This window comes from Bos javanicus, chromosome X, assembly GCF_032452875.1.
Source record: "Bos javanicus breed banteng chromosome X, ARS-OSU_banteng_1.0, whole genome shotgun sequence".
NCBI lineage: Eukaryota > Metazoa > Chordata > Mammalia > Artiodactyla > Bovidae > Bos > Bos javanicus.
The window spans coordinates 50,105,879-50,126,208 of record NC_083897.1 but is presented as its reverse complement, the minus strand read 5'-3'; positions in this window follow the sequence as shown (position 1 = coordinate 50,126,208).

Below are 20,330 nucleotides of genomic sequence, written 5' to 3'. Positions count from 1 at the left end.
TCATGTCAGTAAAATGTCACATGATTCTATGTGGGTTACCTATTTTGATCAGTAAGTCCCAAGGCTATTTGTGACCTAGAAGTGGATTTCATTTGATTTATTATAGTTTTGTGATGCTTTTGTTTTTTTCAAGTGATTCTTGTTCTGGAAAGACAAACCAATGGGTGTGGAATAGGATTTTTCTGCATGTGAAACACATTAGCCAATATGGGAATGAATCAATTATAATTTACTCTGTCCAAATCAAACATTCTGTCTTTTAAATTTTGCATCTTTCTAAAGCCATGAATCTAATGACTTTGACCTGAGTAGGTAGACTCAATCACATACCCCATGTATAGCATCTTTATATTGCATCAGGTAGAAAGATAGACATAGGTCCATAGAACTGGAATGTATCTTGAAAGGAAATTTTGTCCAAATCATTGCCTTCAACCAAATCATGCTCATACTATCTCAGATATAGAAATAGAATCCAGAATATTTTTTCCGTAAAGTATTCTAAGGATCTAAACCCCAAAAGTTTATTCCTATTGTTGTATTTTTTAATGTAAATTTATTTAATTGGAGGCTAATTACTTTAAAATATTGTATTGGTTTTGCCATACGTCAACATGAATCTGCCACAGGTGTACATGTGTTCCCTATCCTGAACCTCCCTCCCACCTCCCTCCCCATACCAGCTCCCTGGGTAATCCCAGTGCACCAGCCCACAGCATCCTGTATCATGCATTGAACCTGGACTGGCGATTTGCCTCACATATGATATTATACATGTTTCAATGCCATTCTCCCAAATCATCCCACTTTCACCCTCTCCCATAGAATCCAAAAGACTGTTCTATACATCTGTGTCTCTTTTGCTATCTCGCATACAGGGTTATCATTACCATCTTTCCAACTTCCATATATATGCGTTAGTATACTGTATTGGTGTTTTTCTTTCTGGCTTACATCACTCTGTATAATAGGCTCTGGTTTCATCCACCTCATTAGAACTGATTCAAATGTATTCTTTTTAATGGCTGAGTAATACTCCATTGTGTATATGTACCACAGCTCTCTTATGCATTCGTCTGCTGATGGATATCAAGGTTGCTTCCATGTCCTGGCTATTAGAAACAGTGCTGCGATGAACATTGGAGTACATGTGTCTCTTTCAATTCTGGTTTCCTCAGTGTGTATGCCCAGCAGTGGGACTGCTGGGTCATATGGCAGTTCTACTTCCAGTTTCTTGAGGAATCTCCACACTGTTCTCCATAATGGCTGTACTAGTTTGCATTCCCACCAACAGTGTAAGAGGGTTCCCTTTTCTCTACACCCTCTCCAGCATTTATTATTTGTAGACTTTTGGATCACAGCCATTCTGACTGGCGTGAAATGGTACCTTGTGGTTTTGATTTGCATTTCCCTGATAATGAGTGATGTTGAGCATCTTTTCATGTGTATGTTAGCCATCTGTATGTCTTCTTTGGAGAAATGTCTGTTTATTACTTTGGCCCATTTATTTTTATTGGGTCATTTGTTTTTCTGGAATTGAGCTGCAGGAGTTGCTTGTATACTTTTGAGATTAGTTGTTTGTCCGTTGCTTCATTTGCTATTATTTTCTCCCATTCTGAAGGCTGTCTTTTCACCTTGCTTATAGTTTCCTTTGTTGTGCAGAAGCTTTTAATTTTAATTAGGTCCCATTTGTTTATTTTTGCTTTTATTTCCAATATTCTGGGAGGTGGGTCATAGAGGATCCTGCTGTGATGTATGTCGGAGAGTGTTTTGCCTATGTTTTCCTCTAGGAGTTTTATAGTTTCTGGTCTTACATTTAGATCTTTAATCCACTTTGAGTTTATTTTTGTGTATGGTGTTAGTAAGTGTTCTAGTTTCATTCTTTTACAAGTGGTTGACCAGTTTTCCCAGCACCACTTGTTAAAGAGATTGTCTTTTCTCCATTGTATATTCTTGCCTCCTTTGTCAAAGATAAGGTGTCCATATGTGCATGGATATCTCTGGGCTTTCTATTTTGTTCCATTGATTATATTTCTGTCTTTGTGCCAGTACCATACTGTTTTGATGACTGCAGCTTTGTAGTAGAGCCTGAAGTCAGGCAGGTTGATTCCTCCAGTTCCATTCTTTTTTCTCAAGATTGCTTTGGCTATTCAAGGTTTTTTGTGTTTCCATACAAATTATGAAATTATTTGTTCTAGTTCTGTGAAAAATACCATTGGTAGCTTGATAGGGGTTGCATTGATCTATAGATTACTTTGGGTAGTATACTCATTTTCACTATATTGATTCTTCTGATCCATGAACACGGTATATTTCTCCATCTATTAGTGTCCTCTTTGATTTCTTTCAACAGTGTTTTATAGTTTTCTATATATAGGTCTTTTGTTTTTTAGGTAGATATATTCCTAAGTATTTTATTCTTTTCATTGCAGTGGTGAATGGAATTGTTTCCTTAATTTTTCTATTTTCTCATTATTAGTGTATAGGAATTCAAGGGATTTCTGTGTGCTGATTTTATATCCTGCTACTCTACTATATTCATTGATAAGCTTTAGTAATTTTCTGGTGGAGTCTTCAGGGTTTTCTATGTAGAGGATCATGTCATCTCCAAATAGTGAGAGTTTTATTTCTTCTTTTCCAGTTTGGATTCCTTTTATTTCTTTTTCTGCTCTGATTGCTATGTCCAAAACTTCCAAAACTATGTTGAATAGTAGTGGCCAAAGTGGGCACCCTTGTCTTGTTCCTGACTTTATGGGAAATGCTTTCAATTTTTCACCATTTAGGATAATGTTTGCTGTGGGTTTGTCATATATAGCTTTTATAATTTTGATGTGTGTTCCTTCTATTTCTGCTTTCTGGAAAGTTTTTTTTTATCATAAATGGATGTTGAATTTTGTCAAAGGCTTTCTCTGCATCTATAGAGATAATCATATGGCTTTTATTTTTCAATTTGTTAATGTAGTGTATTACATTGATTGATTTGTGGATATTGAAGAATCCTTGCATCCCTGGGATAAAGCCCACTTGGTCATGCTGTATGATCTTTTCAATGTGTTGTTGGATTCTGATTGTTATAATTTTGTTAAGGATTTTTGCATCTATGTTCACCAATGATATTGGCCTGTAGTTTTCTTTCTTTTTTTTTTTTTTTCTGGCATCTTTGTCAGGTTTTGGTATTAGGGTGATTGTGGCTTCATATACTGAGTTTGGAAGTTTACCTCCCTCTTCAATTTTCTGGAACAGTTTGAATAGGATAGGTGTCAGCTTTTCTCTAAATTTTTGGTAGAATTCAGCTGTGAAGCCGTCTGGACTGAGGCTTTTATTTGCTGGAAGATTTATGATTACAGTTTCGATTTCCATGCTTGTGATGGGTCCGTTAAGATTTTCTATTTCGTCCTGGTTCAGTTTTGGAAAGTTGTACTTTTCTAAGAATTTGTCCATTTCTTCCACGTTGTCCATTTTATTGGCATATAATTGCTGATAGTAGTCTGTTGATCCTTTGTATTTGTGTGTTGTCTGTTGTGATCTCTTCATTTTTATTTCTAATTTTATTGATTTGATTTTGCTCCCTTTGTTTCTTGATGAGTCTGGCTAATGGTTTGTCAATTTTATTTATCCTTTCATAGAACCAGCTTTTGGCTTTGTTGATTTTTGCTATGGTCTCTTTTGTTTCTTTTGCATTTGTTTCTGACCTAATTTTTAAGATTTCTTTCCTTCTACTAACCCTGGTATTCTTTGTTTCTTCCTTTTCTAGTTGCTTTAGGTGTAGAGTTAGGTTATTTATATGACTTTTTTCTTGTTTCTTGAGGTATGCCTGTATTGCTATGAACCTTCCCCTTAGCACTGCTTTTACAGTGTTCCACAGGTTTTGGGTTGTTGTATTTTCATTTTCACTCGTTTCTATGCATATTGTGATATATTTTTTGATTTCTTCTGTGATTTGTTGGTTATTCAGCAGCATGTTGTTCAGCCTCCATATGTTGGAATTTTTAATAGTTTTTCTTCTGTAATTGAGATCTAATCTTACTGCCTTGTGGTTAGAAAAGATGCTTGGAATGATTTCAGTTTTTTTTAATTTACCAAGGCTAGATTTAAGGCCCAAGATGTGATCTGTCTTGGAGAAGGTTCCGTGTGCACTTGAAAAAAAGGTGAAATTCATTTTTTTTGGTGTGAAATGTCCTATAGATATCACTTAGGTCTAACCGGTCTATTCTATCATTTAAAATTTGTGTTTCCTTGTTAATTTTCTGTTTAGTTGATCTATCCATAGGTGTGAATGGGATATTAAAGTCTCCCACTATTATTGTGTTATTGTTAATTTCCCCTTTCATACTTGTTAGCATTTGTCTTACATATTGTGGTGCTCCTATGTTGGGTGTGTATATATTTATAATTGTTATATCTTCTTCTTGGATTGATCCTTTGATCATTATGTAGTGTCATTCTTTGTCTCCTTTCACAGCCTTTGTTTTAAAGTCTATTTTATCTGATATGAATATTGCTACTCCTGCTTTCTTTTGGTCTCCGTTTGCATGGAATATCTTTTTCCAGCCCTTCACTTTCAATCTATATGTTTCCCTTGTTTTGAAGTGGGTCTCTTGTAGACAGCATATATAGGGGTTTTGTTTTTTAATCCACTCATCCAGTCTTTGTCTTTTGGTTGGGGCATTCAACCCATTTACATTTAAGGTAATTATTGATAAGTATGATCCTGTTGACATTTACTTTATTGTTTTGGGTTAGAGTTTATACACCATTTTTGTGTCTCCTGTTTAGAGAATATCCTTTAGCATTTGTTGGAAAGCTGGTTTGGTGGTGCTGAATTCTTTCAGCTTTTGCTTGTCTGTAAAGCTTTTGATTTGTCCTTCATATTTGAATGAGATCCTTGCTAGGCACAGTAATATGTGCTGTAGGTTATTTTCTTTCATCACTTTAGGTATGTCCTGCCATTCCCTCCTGGCCTGAAGAGTTTCTATTGAAAGGTCAGCTGTTATCCTTATGGGAATCCCCTTGTGTGCCATTTGTTGTTTTTCCCTTGCTGCTTTTAATATTTTTTCTTTGTTTTTGACCTTTGTTAATTTGATTAATATGTGCCTTGGGGTGTTTCGCCTTGGGTTTATCCTGTATGGGACTCTCTGGATTTCTTGGACTTGGGTGATTATTTCCTTCCCCATTTTAGGGAAGTTTTCAACTATTATCTCCTCAAGTATTTTCTCATGGTCTTTCTTTTTGTCTTCTTCTGGGACTCCTATGATTCGAATGTTGGGGCATTTGACATTGTCCCGGAGGTCTCTGAGAATGCCCTCATTTCTTTTAATTTGTTTTTCTTTTTTCTTCTCTGATTCATTTATTTCTACCATTCTATCTTCTATTTCACTAATCGTATCTTCTGCCTCCCTTATTCTACTATTTGTTCCCTCCAGTGTTTTTTATCTCATTTATTGCATTATTCATTATATACTGACTCTTTTTCATTTCTTCTAAGTCCTTGTTAAACCTTTCTTGAATCTTTTCAGTCCTTGTCTCCAGGCTATTTATCTGTGATTCCATTTTGTTTTAAATATTTTGGACCATTTTCCCTATCATTATTCAGAATTCGTTATCAGGTAGATTCCCTATCTCTTCCTCTTTTGCTTGGTTTGGTGGGCATTTATCCTGTTCCTTTACCTTCTGGGTATTCCTCTGTCTCTTTATCTTGTTTATAATGTTGCATTTGGGGTGGCCTGTCTGTATTCTGGCAGTTTGTGGAGTTCTCTTTATTGTGGAGTTTCCTCACTGTGGGTGGGTTTGTACAGGTGGTTTGTCAAGTTTTCTTGGTTAGGGAAGCTTGTGTTGGTGTTCTGGTGGGTGGAGATGGATTTCTCTCTGGAGTGCAATGAAGTGTCAAGTCATGAGTTATGAGATGTCAGTGGATTTGGAGTGACTTTGGGCAGCCTGTATATTGAAGCTCAGGGCTATGTTCCTGTGTTGCTGGAGAATTTGTGTGATATGTCTTACTCTGGAACTTGTTGGCCCTTGGGTGGTTGTTGGGGGCCAGAGTGAGGTACTCCGCCCATGGCAAAGGTCATGAGGAAGGAGGCTCGACATACGCAAAGGCGGGATCGAGCCTCAGGAGTCCCCCTGGAAATCCTCGAGCGTCTACCCCCATAACCAGAGCCTGCCTACTTTACTACTTTGTGCTCTTACCTACACCTCTGACTTTACGGGGGGCTGTCCCCCACCATCTCTTTCGGAGAAGGAGTTAACCTAGAGCTCCAGTCAATAAAAACTCTTGGGTGTGACAAGAGTGTTTTAACCTACAAACTCCTCTGAAGGTTCTCTAGCCTGCCTGACAGGCTCCTCCGGCCACATGTGATTGCTCACAGCCTCCCAACCGTGAGAGGCACAAGATGCTTTAAACCCTCTAAAAACAGGTTCTTTAGAGAAGTTAGAAAACTATAAGTATAGTGGGCTAATTAGAAATTGTGTTGGTGAAGGGTTTTTCATTTGTTGAGCCAATGTTTGTTGCTAAGTCTCCATATCCCCTGCCCTTACACACATTAATGAATATATAGAAGGAATAAGTATTAACCTTTGATATTAATCACGTTAGACCTTAGGCTAAGTAAATTCTTTCCTTAACTAAAACCCACTACACCCTCACCCTGTAGGAATGTAACTTTATTTGGGTGGCGTCTGTTTTGAGAATAATCAGCCCTGGAGAAATAAGTGTCCTGATTGACTGACCGCTGTCACAAGGAGAGGGTCGTAAATTGTCAGCAGGCCCCCTGGCCAGAAGATGATGTAACACCCCTAAGACCTCTGTATACATTTGTGTGAAGCACCTGACTTTAATAAAAGTCAGGACTGCTGTCCCCACGTGACTTTTGTATAACATCTTAGTGTATAAAAACAGACTCTGGAAAATAAAGAATTGGGATCAGTTTCTCAAAATACTGGTCTCCCCATGTCGCTCTCTCTCTCACTCTGGCTGAGTCTCCATCTAGAGCGCGGAACCCACCATGCTTACTAATTATGCCTGGGCTTCTAAGATCCGACCGGGGAGGCCTCAGTGTCTCCTCTCCTTCGGGAGAACGGAAGGACGCCTGCGGCCTACGTAAGTGGTGCAAACTTCTTGTCTTGAAGTTTTATTGGTCTCCCGCGTAAACCAAGCTACTCAGCCTCTTTTCTCCACTGAATTTTCCTACTGAGCTATCCTTATTCTATTACTCTTTATATCTCTAATCAATATCTAATTGAAACTATCATATCCTGACCCTCGCCGACGCCGTCTCTCCTTCGAATACCCTGGATCAGCCGGGGCTGGTCCCCGGCAGGTGGTGCTTGGTTTTAGTGTAGGTATAGAGGTGTTTGAAGAGCTCCTGTCGATTAATGTTACCTGGATTCAGGAGTTCTCTGGTGTTCTCAGGATTTGGACTTAAGTCTCCTGCTTCTGGATTTCAGTCTTATTTTTACAGTAGTCTCAAGACTTCTCCATCTATACAGCACCATTGCTATAACATCTAGGTTAAAGATGAAAAGTTTCTCCACAATGAGGGACACACAGAGAGGTTCATAGAGTTACATGGAGAAGAGAAGAGCGAGGAGGGAGATACAGGTGACCAGGATGAGACAAGGTGGTATCAAAAGAGGAGAGAGCAAGATAGCCAGTTATCACTTCCTTATGTGCGCTCCACAGTCTGGACCGCTCAGAGATGTTCACGGAGTTATACAGAGAAGAGAAGAGGTAAGAAGGAGACAGAGGTGTCCAGGAGGATAAAGGAGGGAATCAAAAGGAGAGAGACAGATCCAGCCAGTAATCACCTCCCTAAGTGTTCTCCACCATCTGGAAAACACAAAGAGATTCACAGAGTTGGGTAGAGAAGAGAAGGGGAGGGAGGAGATAGAGGTGACCTAGTGGAGAAAAAGGAGAGTCCAAAGGGGGAGAGAGCAAGGAAGCCAGTAATCTTGCTTCCAGGTAAAAATGGGTACTTAAGATTGGGTTCTTACAGGTACAAAATTGATAACAAATACCAAAAAGCAAAGATTAAAAATCTAGAGTAGAGGTTGGATTTTCAAAAATACAATATTAAAGAAAACAAAGTCACAAAACTATAAAATATATATATATATATATATATATATATATATATGAAGTTTGCTTTAAAAAATAGGGTTTCTCTCTCTCTCTCTCTTTTTTTTTTTTTTACAAAGTAATAGTAGGTTTTAAAAATGAAAATTAAAGGAGTAATAGAGGACCTGAAAAAAATATTAAAAAATAATTAAAGAATGATAGTAAAAATATATCTAGGACTTTCTCTGGTGTTGTGTGGGCAGTGTGTGGTCAGTTCATTTTCGGATAGTTCCTTGATCTGGCTTATATTTCTCAAGGTCTATAGGCTCCTTCTTATGTAGTCGGTACTAACTACACCTATTGCACCTGTCACTTCCAAGGAGGTTTCCTCTGGTTTAGCTTCTTCTGTTTGCTGGTCTCTTCCGTGTCTAATTTTTTCCCTGACACAACGGGCTGGTGGTGGACACTTTTTTAGGCTCTTTTGTTCAGTCGTGCTGTGGGGAGGGAGGGACGATGCAAATAAATAACACTGGTATATGTTCACAGTGTCTCGGCCACACTGGGTTTGCCCCTGCTCACGGCGTGTGTGCTTTCCCTGTCTACACTGTTTAGGCTCTAGGTTGCTCTGCCAGGAACTGTCTGAGGCTGGCTCTGGGTTGTATGCACTTCCCAGGTCTAAGCCACTCAGGTTCAGGTACTTGGGTAGTCCTCAGAGGCGCAGACTGGGTTGGACCTGCGTTTTGTGCCCTTCCCAGGTCCGAGCAGCTCAGGTGACCAGGTGTTTGGCGAGCGTGATCACTGCGACTTATCGCCTCCCCTGTCCCTGCCACTCGGTTTTCTGGGTGTACAACCAGCGCACCTTCTCAAGCAGATGTTGACCGTCCAGAATCCCAAGAAGTCTTGGTTAGCAATGAAGCGTGCTTGAAGTTTGGTAGATAATGCCTCTCTGGGGCTACGATTGCTCCCTTCAGGCTCTGGCTGCCCTCGCCTGCCTGTCACCAGAGGAGGATAGGCTGACCTGCAGCCGGCTAGCTCTGCTTAGTCCTTTGTTCTGTGAATGGGCCTGACGGTGTCTTAAGTTACAGTTTTTCATGTGGTAGCTACCCCAGAGTCTGGTTTGGTATCCCAAGTTAGTTCCCTCAGATTTCCCTTGGGGCATTCAGGCCTGGTCCTTACTCTAAGCAATGCAGCCCACGCCTCCCTGCCCAGCCCCTGCTTGCTAGTGGTGGATGCAGGAGTCTGTGCTGCTTCTCTGCTGAGAGAGTTACCATTTGGCACATAATCTGTGGGTTTAAAATATTTATTTATTTTTCCTCCTGGCTATGTTGTCCTCTGTGGTTCCAAGGCTCGCCACAGACTCGGCAGTGAGAGTGTTTCCTGGTGTTTGGAAACTTCTCTTTTTTTTAATACTCCCTTCCCAGGATGGAGCTCCATCCCTACTTCTTTTGACTCTCTTTTTATCTTTTATATTTTTTCCTACCTCCTTTCGAAGACAATGGGCTGCTTTTCTGGGTGCCTGATGTCCTCTGCCGATATTCAGAAGTTGTTTTGTGGAATTTACTCAGCGTTCAAATGTTCTTTTTGATGAATTTGTGGGGGAGAAAGTGGTCTTCCCATCCTATTCCTCTGTCATCTTAGGACCACCCCTCTTCTTCCTATTGTTTTAAAGGACCAGAAAGACCTAGGATTTGTCAACTCAGAGACTTACTTCCATGGAACATCATTTTACTTTTGACAGAAGTATCAAAAAGAGTTTAGCAATAAATTGGGAAGAAATAGTTCCCATGTTTGAAAGAGAAAATACAGAATCTGATAGTAATGTATTTTTTCATGACCAAATGATATTCTCCTTCCATTTCAGTTTATGCTTTATCTTAACTGTGGACAGTTAACTCTATTGAAATATTGTTAATTCAGTTGATACCACAGATTTACTCCCTTCGTAGTACAATTAGCTTTATTTTGTTCACCAGCCATAGACTTTACCTTTAATCTCAATCAACCCTGTATTAAATATGTATTATAATTTTCAGGAGGATCTGGGAAGCAATGTGGATGGATCAGTACATTGTCTCTCACTTGAAGAAACATCTGCAGCACTAGTAGCTTCAGTTGTATAATTTCTTTATTAAGGACAGCTTCATGCAATTGCAGCAGTGCAAGAGATTTATTGTAATGCATATATTTATTTGGCATGTGTCCCTTGTATCTATGCAATATTTTATAAGAATATTATATACACCAAAACGTACCTTCTCTTTTATTTATCATGTAGGGTCAATGAAGTCTCTTTCCACTCACTGGTACTTTAAAATATCTCCAAAGATAGGCACTCATACTAATTACCATGATGACTTTGCAATTTCTATTTGTGTCAATAGTATACCTGAGCTAGCCTTACTCAGTGAAAGGAAGGCATATTTTTCTGCCAAATCAATGCTAGGCCTTGTGTTTTACATTTCTCCATAACTGGTACTTTGAGAGAATAGTTCTAGTGGCTATCAATCACTAGCAGCAGGTACCAGGTCAGATTCATTCTGATAGTTTAGACTACCTTACTCATTGTAGGCCTGTGAACATTGTGCTGTTTTCCAAAGTGTTTACTGTTTAGATATTACCTCACCTCTACTCCCATCTCAGATGCTACAGTTACCTATTGATTTTCCTAGAAATTGTGTTCTTTTGCCAGGCTATTTCCTGTGCTTTCATTAATTGGTGCATTGGTTGTCAACCATAAATCACAACACAGGTAAAGGAGTAGAGCTATACCTACTCATGCAAAACCTTGAAGCCTACCTAATTTCCCTCTGATACAAACTATTTTTTGCCTACTTTCCTCATTTTTAGCTCAAAATTTGAAAGGCAGATTTAACATAGTAGGAAACATCCTTGCCCATAAATTTTAACCCTTATCTTTTTGTCCTGTCTTAGTTGCTAAGCAGATGAGAGATCTTAAGCAGAAGAGTCAAGTAAGTTCTCAGATACTCAGTTTCCTCTTTTTCAGATAATAGCACTACCATGAAAATGCTTTAAAGCATCAACACATTATATTAAATAAAGGACAACATTATTTTCATTACTTCAAAAACCCTCTGCATGATTTGTACTATTTTTCCCTGAAAGTAAGCCTTGACTTAATTTTTATTTCTATTTCCCTATTATGAAGGGATTATGAATTATCTTAATTCTCCTTTCAGAGAAGTTAAAATTCCATAAGCCTTGCATTTTGGAGAGAGTTCATTATTATGTTTAGACTTGAAACACATATTTTCTAAACATTGCAAAGCCAGTCCTGTCTTGTTGGATGTATCTCATGAAACACAGGAATAGGAGGGACTATGTTTTTTTCTCAAGAATGGAGTACAAATTTCTGAAAAGTAGAAGCATCTTTCTTCCACTGTTTCTATTCCAGTCAGACTGGCAAGTGCTTATGGGAGCATAGCATTCCAAACTCTGCTTGTGCTCCATGGTCTTTGATGGAAAAGTCTCAAGAAGTGTCAGCAATGGGAGACTTTCACAGTGTAATAAGTTGCATCATTCTCTTCAGTTTGATGGAACTGAGCCTCCAACTCGTTCCAATCCCTTTCTTGATTAATATACAGGGAATATATCAGATTGTTCCAATTGATGACATCAACTAAATTCCATTCAGAAAGTGTGGGATCTCTTGATAAAGAAATTCTTAGACTGAAGAATTTCACTTTTTCATTCAGTTTCCAAATTGATTGGAATTAAATGTACCTTGTAGCATGTGGCATAGCCAGAGAAGAATGAGACTTTTTAAAGCATTATTTTGTATATGATTTTGCTTTCTTGTTTACTCTAGGCACAAACATCCTGACTACACTTGTCAATTGATATCCAACTGACTGGATATCACTTTCTTAGTAATCATTTGGTTGTAAGAAACAAACATCTATCTACTTACATTACTTGAGATGTAAAGTGGATTTGTTGAAATTCAGCTTAACAGGCCAGAAACAGTGAGGTAACAGTAGTTCTTCCCTTTTTCTCAAACCCTACATCTGCTTTGTGGGCAAATACCATTGAAATTTGACCACTTCTTACTGTATCCAGTGCTTTAACTCTAATCCAAGCCACTCTCATTTTTCATTTGTATTTTTGCTATAGCCTCTAACTTGTTTCTGTGCTTCATCCTTATCCTTACATAGCAGCTATTGTAATTCTCTGAAATCTTAGATTAAAACACTCCTTTGATCAACACTCTCCAATAGTTCTGCATTTCACTTAGGATGTAAGCAAAAGTTGTATCAATGATCTATCTACAAGGCCCTGCATAATCTCCATCACCATCATGTCATGTTTCATCTCCTACTATTCTCTTTACTTTATTTCAGATCATCTGACTGTAACCATATTTACATTCTTGCTATTATTACTTGAATATTCTAGACACTCTCTTGCATTAAGGCATCTATCTTGGCTGTTTTATCTGTTTAATAGCCTCTACCATCTCCTCACTTCCACATATCTATAGGGCCAAATCTTTCACTTTCTTTATGTCTTTTTTTAAACATCACCTTACTCACCAACCAATCTTCTTCACCTGCAGCCCACATTGTCAGTCTCATTTATACTTACTTTTTCTTATTTTTTTCACAGTAATTATTACCTTCTGCCATTTGAGTACTTTTATTGTTTATTGTTTGTTGTCTATCTTGCACCACTAGAATGTAATCTGCATGAGAGGAAGTGTCTTTGTTTTACTCTCTAATACATTACTGACACTTAGAATATTGTTTGGCATATAACAGTTATTTAAGTAATATTTGTTATATGAATGAAAGAATGAATGGATAGAAGAGTGAATTATTAAAAATATAAGAAATAGAAGAGAATAGGGCTGTGTTAGAATTGACTCTGGAATCATAGGAAATTAAAGGAAATTTGCTATATTTCACTGGACTCTGTGTTTTTTTCTCTGGTTGTGTGTGTGTGTGTGTGTGTGTTAGTCGCTCAGTCATGTCTGACTCTTTGTGACCTCATGGACTGTAGCTTGCCATTCTCCTCTGTCCATGAAATTTTCCAGGCAAGAATATTGGAGTGAGTTGCCATTACCTTCTTAAGGGGATCTTCCCAGCCCAGAGATTGAACCCAGTTCTCCTGCATTGTGGTCAGATTCTTTACCATCTGAGCCACCGGGTATTTTCCATAATCCAGGCAATGGTATTTTGTAGCTTTTGGTATATATCTTGCACTTAAAAAAAAAAAACTTATTCATAAGTATTTTATTACTTTGATTCTATTGCAAGTGTTGCTTAATTTGCATACTTTTCATTATTATTGAATGGAAATGTAATTGAATTTTTATATTTATCTTGTATCCTGCAAATTTGTTGAACTTATTTATTAGCTCTAAATTTTTTTTGAATTTCTTAGGATTTCCTATCTTCTTCTTTTCCAATCTCAGTTTCTTTATTTTATTCCCCCATTATCTTGATTAGAATCTGCAGAACAGGTTGAGTGGTAATGATAAAAGAAAACATCATTGTCTTGTTCTTGGGGGAAAGCTTTCAGTATTTCATCACTAAGTAAAATGTTAGATGTGGGTTTTTCATAGATTTCTTTTTCAGGTTGAAAGTTTCCTTCTATTCCTAGCTTGCTGAGCATTTTTATCAAGAAATGGTGTTAGACTATGTCCAATGATTTTTTTCATTTGATGAGCTTATCTTGTGGTTTTTTACTTTTGTTCTATTAATATGATGTATTACATTGATTTTCAAATGTTATATCAACCTTGCTTTCCTGGAATAAATACCACTTGATCATGCTGAATGCTGTGGCTGCTGCTAAGTCGCTTCAGTCATTTCCGACTCTGTGTGACCCCATAGATGGCACCCCACTACTCTCCTTTGTCCCTGGGATTCTCCAGGCAAGAACACTGGAGTGGGCTGCCAGTGGACTTCCCTGATAGCTCAGATGATAATCTGCCTGCAATGCAGGAGACCTGGTTTGATCTCTGGGTCAGGAAGATCCCCTAGAGAAGGGAATGGATGCCCACTCGAATTTTCTTGCCTGAAAATCCCATGGACAGAGGATCCTGGCAGGCTACAATCCATGGGATGGCAGAGTCAGATACAACTGAGCAACTAAACACACACACACACACACACACACACACACAGAATATTCCATTGTATATATGTACCACATTTTTATCCATTCCTCTGTTGATGGACATTTAGGTTGCTTTGATGTCTTGCCTACTGTAAACAGTGCAGCTATGAAAGTTGGGGGTGCATGCATCTTTTCAGACATGATTTTCTCCAGATACATGCCCAAGAATGGAATTGCAGGGCCATTTGGTAGCTCTGTTTTTAGTATTTTAAGGAACCTCCATACTGTCCTCTATAGAAGCTATACCAACTCACATTACCACCAAGAGTGTAGGAGGATTCCCTTCTCTCCACACCCTCTCCAACATTTGTAGTTTTTAGATTTTTTTTGATGATAGCCTTCTTGAATGGTGTGAGGTGATATTGTAGTTTTGATTTGCGTTTCTCTAATAATTGTGACCAGCAGTTTTTTTTTTTTTTTTTTTTAATAATAGCTCATAGTGAGTAGTAAATTTTGTATTGTGATACAGCAGTAACTCACATGTATACTAACAGAGGCACAAATTATTTTATTAAATAAAACTTACACATACATGTGATTAAGTCAACTATTTTATCTTTTGTTTTTAATAAAAGTTTTGCTGATGTGACAGATTCACCTACAGTTGTAAGAATGTGGCATGATTTCATGTACTGCTGCTGTTGCTAAGTCATGTCAGTCATGTCCAACTCTGTGTGGCCCCATAGACAGCTGCCCACCAGGCTCTTCTGTCTACAGGATTCTCTAGGCAAGAATACTGGAGTGGGTTGCCATTTCCTTCTCCAGATTTCATGTACACTTTACTCAATAACCTCCAATGGCAACCTTTTACATAGTTTTATTTGTTTCAGTTCAGTTCAGTTGCTCAGTCGTGTCCCACTCATTGCAACCCCATGAACTGCAGCACTCCAGGCCTCCCTGTCCATCACCAACTCCCGGAGTCCACCCAAACCCATGTCCTTTGAGTCAGTTATGCCATCCAACCATCTGATCCTCTGTCGTCCCCTTCTTCTCCTGCCCTCAATCTTTCCCAGTGTCAGGGTCTTTTCAAGTGAGTCAGCTCTTCACATCAGGTGGCCAAAATATTGGAGTTTCAGCTTCAACATCACTCCTACCAATGAACACCCAGTACTGATCTTTAGGATGGACTGGTTGGATCTCCTTGCAGTCCTAAGGGATTCTCAAGAGTCTTCTCTAACACCACAGTTCAAAAGCATCAATTCTTCGGTGCTCATCTTTCTTTATAGTCCAACTCTCACATCCATACATGACCAATGGAAAAACCATAGCCTTGACTAGACGGACCTTTGCTGACAAAGTAACGTCTCTGCTTTTTAATATGCTATCTAGGTTGGTCATAACTTTCCTTCCAAGGAGTAAGCATTTTTTAATTTCATGGCTGGAATCACCATCTGCAGTGAATTTGGAGCCCAGAAAAATAAAGTCAGCCACTGTTTCCGTTGTTTCCACATCTATTTGCCATGAAGTGATGGGACTGGATCCCATGATCTTAGTTTTCTAAGAGCTTTAAGCCAACTTTTTCACTCTCCTCTTTCACTTATTTATTTACGACCCTCAATATTTGTTTCATGAAATTGAGTGGTGACTCAATTTTGAAAAATAATCTTACCCTAATCTGTAGTGCCAAATTTCTCATGTAAACTTCTATATGTGCATACATTTTTGGAAAATGTCTCCTTTCCAATTATATATTGGAGTATAACTGCACCCTCTACATAATGGCAGGTTTATAATGACACATGATAGATAATTGTCAGCCAATTCATTTCTTTAAAATTGACTTAGCTATCCTAGATAGTGAAGGATGGAGAAGCCTGGCCTACTGCAGTTCATGGGGCCACAAAGAGTCAGATGAGACTTAGCTGCTGAACAACATTCTACATCCACATTCTTTCATATAAATTATAGAATTCCCGTGAAGTTTCATGAATAAATCACACTGAAGCCATGGATGAATTTTGAAAGAATTTGAAAGTGAAAATTTAATTGTGCAATCATGTCCAACTATTTGCGACCCCATGGACTGTAATCCACCAGGCTCCTCTGTCCCCGGAATTCTCAGGCAAGAATACTGGATTGGGTAGCCATTACCTTCTCCAGGAGATATTCTCCACCCAGAGATCAAACCCGGGTCTTTTGCATTGCAGGCAGATTCTTTACTCTCTGAACCACCAGGAAAGAATTCATGTCTTTACTAAATGGAGCTTTCCTATGTATGAATATGATGTATGTCTCCATTAATTAAATGTTAATAAATAATCATTTCCACATAAGTTTTAAAATGTATTTTATGTTTATTTCTAAATATTATTATTTTATTAATTTTATTGTTACAATGGCAGATAAATTAAAGATAATATTTTTAGTTGCTGATAAGTGTATAAATATAATTATTCATATTATTTACATATAATAATTAATAACTTTATTATTATTGATAATTTGTAGATTTTACTGCTTTTCATGTAAGCAATTAAATATATTCTAAATAATGATATTTGTATTTTCATCTCTAATCTATACACTTTTGTGGGTTTTTGTTTGTTTAAAACATTTTGTGCACTGGTTAGGACTTGCAGTAAAACATTGAGTAGAAATGTTTATACTACAACTTCTTGTTTTGATCCTGATTATAAAAGCATTAATGTTTCACCATTGTTTGTTCTAGATTTTCTCGTTATAAATGTTTTTATCATTTAAAGATATTCCCTTCTATCCCTACCCCACAAATATTTTTCTATGATCAGTTCTTGAATTTTATAATTTTTTCCTCATTTGTTAATATATATTATTTTCTCCATTAATCTTATAATGTAATAGAATGTATTAATGTCTTGATATCTTGATTGGTAGATTTTTCTAACATTAAGCCAAATTTTTATTTTGTTAATTAATATAACATGATCACTATATAACATTTTTATTACAATGTTGGTTTTGTTTCGCCAGTATCCTAAGATTTTTTCATCTATGTTAGTGATTTAAATGGGTTTTTCATGCTATCTTTTCTTTGATATAAATGTTCTCCTAGATTATAAAATTTCATGTGGAATATTCCCTCTTATTGCATTTTGGAATAGCTTGTCTAATATTATAATTTTTTGCTTCTTTAATGTTTAATTAAATTTGCTGATGAAGATATCTTATCCTGGAGTTTTTATTGTAGTAAGACCTTTAACTTTTATTTTTTGTAACTGTCTCCAAGGTTATTTCAGGTTTCTATTTATTTACACAGGGAGGGATTTTTAGTCTATTTAATTAGTCTATTTAATCTCTTATTATTAGGAAAAAAAACAAATAATTTTCCTGAGTTGTGCTTTCTCTTTCCCATTGAGAATCACTCACCTAGTGCATATTACTTGTATTGCTATAAATAAGTCCCTGCTTACTCTTATATTGAGGATATTGAAGCTTTATAATCTTGGTTAACTTGTGTATGGTCAAGTAAGTAGAAGGTGCAAAACTAGAGCATACATTTCTTGACTTTCAATCTATTGTTCAATGTGTTATTTAATGCAGTGCTTCTTTGATGAAGACAATTTCTCATTAGCTATCTTCAGTTACAATATGTAAAGGAGTAGTACAGATTGCAAGGAAATTTTAGCTTAGACTGTAAAGGAATTCTTTCAATCACTGTTAGGTAGGGAAATTTTCTTTCTTTTACTTACTGTTTTTCTTCCTAGTGGAGAAAACTGGATTTATTTTTGCCCTCACTGAACTCCTTTCCAGGGAGGAAAGACTAACTTAATCTTATCACTGAGTTTGAATAAACAGAACCCGTTTTCTGACATTTCTTCTATTCTTTCTTTAGGAAAGAGCATGTCTACAGAGAGCAAATTTTCTACTTTGATCCTCCATAAATTGTAAAGGAAGACTGTTTTTGTGAGGGAAATATACATTGGTCTGGCAGTCAAAAATGAGTACTTGTATGGTGGTCTTGCAGATCTAAGATTAGGTAGATAAACTTGCTTAATTCAGGCATCCTGTAATAAGAAGTTATCTTGATCATAGATATAAGCCATGTGTGTTTAGTAGCTCAGTAGTGTCTCACTCCTTGCAACCCCATGGGCTGCAGCCCACCGGGTCCTCTGTCCATGGGGATTCTCTAGGCAAGAATACTGGAGTGGGTTGCCATGCCCTTCTCCAAGGAATCTTCCCAACCCAAGGATCAAACCCAGGTCTTCTGCACTGTAGGTGGATTCTTTACTGTCTGTGCCACTAGGGAAGCCACTTTTTCTAATATTAGCTATGATAGTAATAAAAGTGATGTTTTGAATGTCATCTGTTTTATAACCATTTCTCTTCTAACATATTCAGACCTTGGACAGAGGAATAGGGAATAGGACTGACTCAAACTGTAGGGCTGGTATGTTAGACCGGGATCCTTGAAAAAATATTGGAATACAGAATTGTGGATCAAAACAACACATTTGAGGTTCCTTTGGGACCAAGGTCCAGAGCTTTGGCTTTGGGCTTTAGTGTGTGGACTGGGTATTTTGCTTTGACAGTTTGAACAGGGTTTTATTGAGCCATGTGTCTGTTTATTGTAGTAGTACATTTGGATTTTAAATGATGTAATTTTGTTAGGCCAGTTTAGGACCCAGATGCCAGCCAAGTAGGACTTTTACCTTTTAAAGTGTGACAGGCAACTTTAAAAGTTGGCCCTCATTTATTCTCACCTTCTAATAGTCACACCTTTATATAAATCCTCTCCCCTTGAGATTCAGATGGGCCTAGAAACTTGATTATAACAAATCAAATATGACAAAGTGATTGGGTCTCTTTTCCTTGATTATGTTACAAAAGCATGTACTTCCATCTTTTTAGTACTTCCTTTATTGTTCTATGGCTTGTTTGTTTTGATGAAGCAAATTGCCTTATTGAAGAGGTCCATATGACAGACAAAAAACTGAGGACAGCCTCCATCTCAGAGCCAGTGAAGAACTAAAACCCTAATTACAACAATTGACAAAGAGATAAATATTGTCAACAACAATATGAACATGAAAGTAGATTCTTCCTTAGTTGAGCCTTCAGATGAGACCACAGGTTCAGCTAACACCTTGATTTCACACTTATTGGAGACACTGAGGTAAAAAGTAGTCAATCCATGCCCAAATTTTGGACAACCAGAAACTATGAGATAATAAAAGTGTTTAATTTATGCCATTTATTCTGAGGAAATTTGTTATGTGATAACATATAGTTGGGCTTCCCTGTGGCTCAGCAGTAAAGAATTTGCCTGCCAATGCAGGAGATGCAGATTTGGTCTCTGGGTCAGGAAGATCCCTGGGAGTAGGAAATGGCAACCCACTCCAGTATTCTTGCTTAGGAAATCCCATGGACAGAGGAGACTGGTGGGCTACAGTCCATGGGGTTGCAAAAGAGCCAGACAGGACTTAGCGACTAAACAACAACAAAATCTTATAGCTAACAGTGAATCACCACAATTTAAGTGACTTTATCTAGAAGCAAGTTATACTTTTACATAATGGATTTCATTGAGTGAAAATTGAATTCATCTTGCCATCTTGAAGAAAATTGAGAACTTCAGCACGGTGTAAGGCAGGCAGCAAAATGAGGCCAGCCATAGGCCTCAGTAAAGAAAGAGACCAAGGGAGCCTTAGACTGGTGCGGTATGCCCCAGATGGTCTTGGTCAAATGATGGGGGCTTTGAAATTCATGTTGTGCCAGTTTGACTTTAAATTGTATAAACACTGGCTGAAGCATATGTTTGAGGCCTCATGTATTGTAGATACATTAGAAAGCAGAGGAAGCTGAATCAAGTTTCAACTAACAGTTAAAAAATCTTTCCAGATATCAACATTTTAGACAAACATTACTGGGTTCGGTTTTGATGATTTTTTTCCATCTAAGCCTGTAAAGAAGTATATAATATATATATGTGTACTTCAAAGTACTAGTATGTTTTGTTCTAAATCTAAAGTGTTAGTGCCAAGCTCATGGAGGCTAAAGTACCTTATTAGCTCCCACAAATTATTTTCTATATTTGGAGCTAGAAAAAAATTACTGTAATGGTAAACTTGAATTTATGTGGTTGATCCATAGAGTGAATTACCACTTTCTCAACAAATGATCTTGATATGATTCTATTTGTTAATTTCTTAAATCTTAATTA